Consider the following 6,000-nt stretch of genomic DNA (forward strand, 5'->3'; position numbering starts at 1 on the left):
TGCTGTGTAATAAAGGCAGTTACTTTCCAATAGGTTTTGATTGGGTGTCAGATTATGGAGGTTTAGATCAGGGTCAACGTGATCAATCATCTTCTAGGTTTAAATTATGGTTATTTATATCCTGAGTTGTGTGTTGAGTTCTAGTACTGATATCTGTAGTGGTGGGAAGTTTGGACAAGTATATAGCTAAAGCATTTTGGTCATATAGAGTATAGTCACTAATACACATAATGAAGTTGATGTTGTCTATGTGTTGTGCTGGAATGAGCTAAAGTACAACTAGGTATAAACTAATAATATAAAAATACAAATTAAAAATAGCACAAGACTCTCACTTGTAATTGCACTAAGGTCTAATATAATGACTTTGGTATAGTCTACGTATTGAGCTAGAATGAGCTATAGTACAACTAGATTTAATCTAATAATATGAAAATACAAATTAAAAATAGCACCAGACTCTCACTAGTAATTGCACTATGGTCTAATATAATGAATTTGGTATTGACTATGTATTGAGCTAGAATGAGCTATAGTACAACTGAGTTTAATCTAATAATATAAAAAAGGCACAAGACTCTCAATTGTAATTGCACTAAGGTGTTATATAAGTTGTTTACAAGAATTAGAGTATAACTAGATTTAAATTGACAAGATAAAATACACAAGTTAAGGTAGCAAAAGAATAATAATAATAAAAAAAATAATAAAAATAAAAATGGCAATGACTTGGTTATAATATGCTAGTAAGATGGTAGACAGGATAATATAGAAGTTGTAGTTGAAAATACTAGTTTAAAAAAGTATAGAATAAAAATGGGCAATAAAAAAAGTTTACAATAAGTTTGGTCAATATAGTTTAAAGTAAAATTGGGCAATAATAGAGATTATAGAATAAAATTGCGCAATAGAGTATTTCTTAAAGTGAGGTAGAATAATTGAGGACAAGTTATGGTTAGTTTAAAATAAAATAAGATAGAACAGTGATGTGGTAAGATGTAAAAAAGGAGACAGATTCTGTAGATATTAAATACAATTAAGACTATGAGGTAGAATGGTCATTGAATACAACAATGACAATCAAAAATAGTTGGGGTATTAGAATTTTAGGGGGGCACAAATTTATGACATTATAACACTAACGGTGGACTATGGGTATTATCTGCACTTTACTCTGATTCTGTTAGTCCAGCCTCACTTAGGAATGTTTTAAGGTCATGTTCTGTAGAGATGAAGTATCTCTTCCCAGTGGGCTGTTTCCTAACTGTGATTTTTCCATCCCTCACAAAGCACTGGTGGATTTTTTGGGCATAGCGTAATTTTCTTAGCCGATAAAGGAGGTTTTGTCTTGTTTTAGTAAGGTATTCATTAACGTAAACATCAGTTTTCATAGAAATAGATGTTTTTAGTAGGTTGTTTCTTTGTAGGCTAGTTTGGAATTTTAACAGCACTGTTTTTTTACCCGCTTGGTAGCCCATCAGTTTGCAATCCTTTAGGTCATCACTACGTATGTTAAGGCGAAGGTGGTCCTTGATAAGTTGTAGGGTGGTCTCCATGCAGGTCTCTTCGGTGACTGTGGGTGGGAGATGTTTGCTGTTAACTACAACAGCGTCAGATAGCTGTTGTTGGTCATTATGGTCTTGGAAGTTGGATATGACATTGGCACGTTGTTGGTTCACTCTTGATCTTTCCTCTATAATGTTGGTAGTAAGAAGGGTGACTTGGTCTTTTAGAGTGTTGATGGTGTCTAGGGACTGGGTGTGGGTGTTGCTTTGTTGTTCCAGAGTATCTAGTTTATGTTCTAGAGCAGTGATCTTGCTGAGGTAATCTGCATTGCTAGCTTTTAGTTCCTGCATTTCTTGAGTAAGTTTGGTGATCGTTTGGTTCTGAATCTTAAGGAGTTTAGCTATTTCTGGGTTGGTGATCTTCTTGACATCAAATCCTGGGAAGGAGTTAATCTTGGACTGTGGCGGCGGCCATGTTTGTTGTTGTCTTTCGTGTGTTGTGATGCTGGTGGGTGATGAGGGTTGTGTCCTGGCTGGCAGTACCACAAGTTTTCCTCGTGTTATTACTAGTTTCACCTTTGATGTTAGGAGTCCTTAGCTGGTTAATGGATCTTCTTTTATTGCTCTGACCCTTGTCCATTGGCTGTGGCTTCGGGTGAATAGTAGGCGATGGGTGATGGGTGAATGTTGTGGAGTATCACTTCAGTGGCAGCGGGGTAGGAGGGGGTAATATGAGTCCTATTAGTTGGTAATTTGTGTACTTTTGGGTGATTTCTGCAGTTGATTTATATCATTCTGGGTATCCACACATGTTAGTGTTATGTGGGTTTTGATTAGGTCATCACTGGGCTGCTGGGAACCTCAGGTAGAAGTAAAAATAGAGGACAAGGTCCCTGTTGCCGGTGCCGGTGCCGCTGCCACTGCTTGTCTATGTTTTCAGGCTTTACAAATGAATTCCATTTTGATTTTTTATTCTCATAATGAATTTTTATTCAAACCAAAAAATAGAAGATTTACTTTTATGCAATACTGTAATAATTGTATAAATAATATCACCACATTTGTGAATATATATTAGACCCACCAACTGTCATGTATTAGACTTGTGAGGTCATTTGTTTACTCTTGAACATTGGCAAAAATTTAACATTTCTGCTACTTTGAGCTCAGTTTCAAACCATTTCCAGTATTAAAACCAATCAAAATCATCTCTATTTCTGTAGTATAACGTCTATTCTATCAAATGAGACCAAGAAATTGCAAATACAACTACAGTGGACCCTGGACATTCGATATTAACCCTTTGAGGGTTTTGGCCGTACTAGTACGGCTTACGACCCAGGGTTTTTGACGTACTAGTACGCCTAAATTCTAGTGCCCTCAAATCTAGTAGGAGAAAGCTGGTAGGCCTACATGAGGTGGTTTTCATTTGGTTAGCTGATGATGGGGTTGTTAACGAGATGAGATGTTTTTAATGGCAGTTTTGAAAAGATGGTTCAGTCTGCGGTTCTAGAGTTTTCAGGCAGGGAGCTCCAGATTTTAGGCCCTTTCATGTACAGTAGGGCCCCACTTATACGGCAGGTTAGGTTCCAGGCTACCGCCGTAAAGCGGAAATCGCCGTAAAGTGGAACATCCTTTTTTTCCACTTATAAATGCACACAAATACTAGATAACAAGTTTACACTAACATATATTAACCCTTTGAGGGTAAACAGGCCCTCTCAGAGACTTGTTCTCAGGGTCGGCCAAATTTCAAAAAAAAAAAAATTATTTTTTCTTAGGAAAAAATAGTTTTTTTTTTCTAAACATTATAGGATAAACAAAAAAAATTTACCATCAATACTTACGGAGATATGGAGGCGTGAAGTTTGCAGAAAATGAGCCCTGTATGGCAACAGCGGTGACTGCCGCTCACCGGTAAACTTTGGTTTACTTGTCCAGTGGACCCCCGCATAACGATCACCTCCGAATGCGACCAATTATGTAAGTGTATTTATGTAAGTGCATTTGTACGTGTATGTTTGGGGGTCTGAAATGGACTAATCTACTTCACAATATTCCTTATGGGAACAAATTCTGTCAGTACTGGCACCTGAACATACTTCTGGAGTGAAAAAATATCGTTAACCGGGGGTCCACTGTATTTGAAGGTTTGTTGTATTTTTCACTATTTTATTTTTTCACATAACTTATGTGGCCTATGAGACCAAAGTAAGGTGCAATGTACATATATACACTCGTTGTATACAACACAATAAGCACACAAACATAATTATCAATACAGTGGACCCCCGCATAACAATTACCTCCGAATGTGACCAATTATGTAAGTGCATTTATGTAAGTGCGTTTGTACGTGTATGTTTGGGGGTCTGAAATGGACTAATCTACTTCACAATATTTCTTATGGGAACAAATTCGGTCAGTACTGGCACCTGAACATACTTCTGGAGTGAAAAAATATCGTTAACCGGGGGTCCACTGTATATTGTTTACAAAACTTGTTTACAAAAACAATACAAAAAATTTTTTTTTACTATTGTTCTATAATATATATACCAATATACAGTCACTGGATATATTCCTAGAAGTTCTGCAGCTTGTGGAACTCTGAAACATGGTGTCATACACAATGGTGTTTTATCTTTCTCCTTCATTCTATTTCTTTCAATCTGTCTCTCTCTTTCTATCTGTCTGTCTATCTCTGTCTCACAGGTACACACAAATACAAGTATACATAGTATAAATTACCTAGGATAACCCAAGAAATCCAGACAAAGTGCTTTACTCTGCTTGAAGATGTGAGTAAACGTGATGACGCAGTCTTGTGGCTCTCTGAGACAGAGAGCTAGACGGATAGACAGATAGACAGGGAGCTTGACAGACAAATAGACACACAGAAATGTTAGTGTACCAGTAAAAACAAAGGGAGGGCGATGTTCATCTAATCTTTCCTTATCAGCTCCACCCTCGTTTACGCTTATCAAACATCAGCTCTTATCAGATGTTATCTCCCCTTATCTTGTTACTGTCATGGGTGAACATTTATTACATATTATTATCATTATTATGTATTATTATTATTTTTTTTTATTATCACACTGGCCGATTCCCACCAAGGCAGGGTGGCCCGAAAAAGAAAAACTTTCACCATCATTCACTCCATCACTGTCTTGCCAGAAGGGTGCTTTACACTACACTTTTTAAACTGCAACATTAACACCCCTCCTTCAGAGTGCAGGCACTGTACTTCCCATCTCCAGGACTCAAGTCCGGCCTGCCGGTTTCCCTGAACCCCTTCATAAATGTTACTTTGCTTACACTCCAACAGCACGTCAAGTATTAAAAAACATTTGTCTCCATTCACTATCAAACACGCTCACGCATGCCTGCTGGAAGTCAAGCCCCTCGCACACAAAACCTCCTTTACCCCCTCCCTCTTTCCTAGGCCGACCCCTCGCCTTCCTTCCACTACAGACTGATACACTCTTGAAGTTATTCTGTTTCGCTCCATTCTCTGTTATCAGTTTTGGTAATCCAGCACCTCTTCCTAACTTCTACGAATTCCCTTATCTTGTTACTGTCATGGGTGAACATTTATTACATATTATTATCATTATTATGTATTATTATTATCACCTTGAGCCTCACTATCCTCGTAAAAACTCTTCACTGCTTTCAGTAACCTACCTCCTACACCATACACTTGCAACATCTGCCACATTGCCCCCCTATCCACCCTGTCATACGCCTTTTCCAAATCCATAAATGCCACAAAGACCTCTTTAGCCTTATCTAAATACTGTTCACTTAATGTTTCACTGTAAACACCTGGTCCACACACCCCCTACCTTTCCTAAAGCCTCCTTGTTCATCTGCTATCCTATTCTCCGTCTTACTCTTAATTCTTTCAATAATAACTCTACCATACACTTTGCCAGGTATACTCAACAGACTTATCCCCCTATAATTTTTGCACTCTCTTTTATCCCCTTTGCCTTTATACAAAGGAACTATGCATGCTCTCTGCCAATCCCTAGGTACCTTACCCTCTTCCATACATTTATTAAATAATTGCACCAACCACTCCAAAACTATATCCCCACCTGCTTTTAACATTTCTATCTTTATCCCATCAATCCCGGCTGCCTTACCCCCTTTCATTTTACCTACTGCCTCACGAACTTCCCCCACACTCACAACTGGCTCTTCCTCACTCCTACAAGATGTTGTTCCTCCTTGCCCTATACACGAAATCACAGCTTCCCTATCTTCATCAACATTTAACAATTCCTCAAAATATTCCCTCCATCTTCCCAATACCTCTAACTCTCCATTTATTAACTCTCCTCTCCTATTTTTAACTGACAAATCCATTTGTTCTCTAGGTTTTCTTAACTTGTTAAACTCCAAAACTTTTTCTTATTTTCAACAAAATTTGTTGATAACATCTCACCCACTCTCTCATTTGCTCTCTTTTTACATTGCTTCACCA

At 37.8% G+C, this 6,000-nt stretch overlaps 1 protein-coding gene across 1 annotated transcript in view; it reads right to left on the reverse strand.

Annotated features, from left to right (window-relative positions):
* LOC128695348 (exostosin-2) overlaps window positions 1-6,000 on the reverse strand; it is a gene marked incomplete at its 5' end in the record, with an annotated part of 141,995 nt that overhangs the window by 53,632 nt on the left and 82,363 nt on the right. The window lies entirely within an intron of this gene.

Source organism: Cherax quadricarinatus, unplaced genomic scaffold (genome assembly GCF_038502225.1).
Source record: "Cherax quadricarinatus isolate ZL_2023a unplaced genomic scaffold, ASM3850222v1 Contig570, whole genome shotgun sequence".
NCBI classification, from domain to species: domain Eukaryota; kingdom Metazoa; phylum Arthropoda; class Malacostraca; order Decapoda; family Parastacidae; genus Cherax; species Cherax quadricarinatus.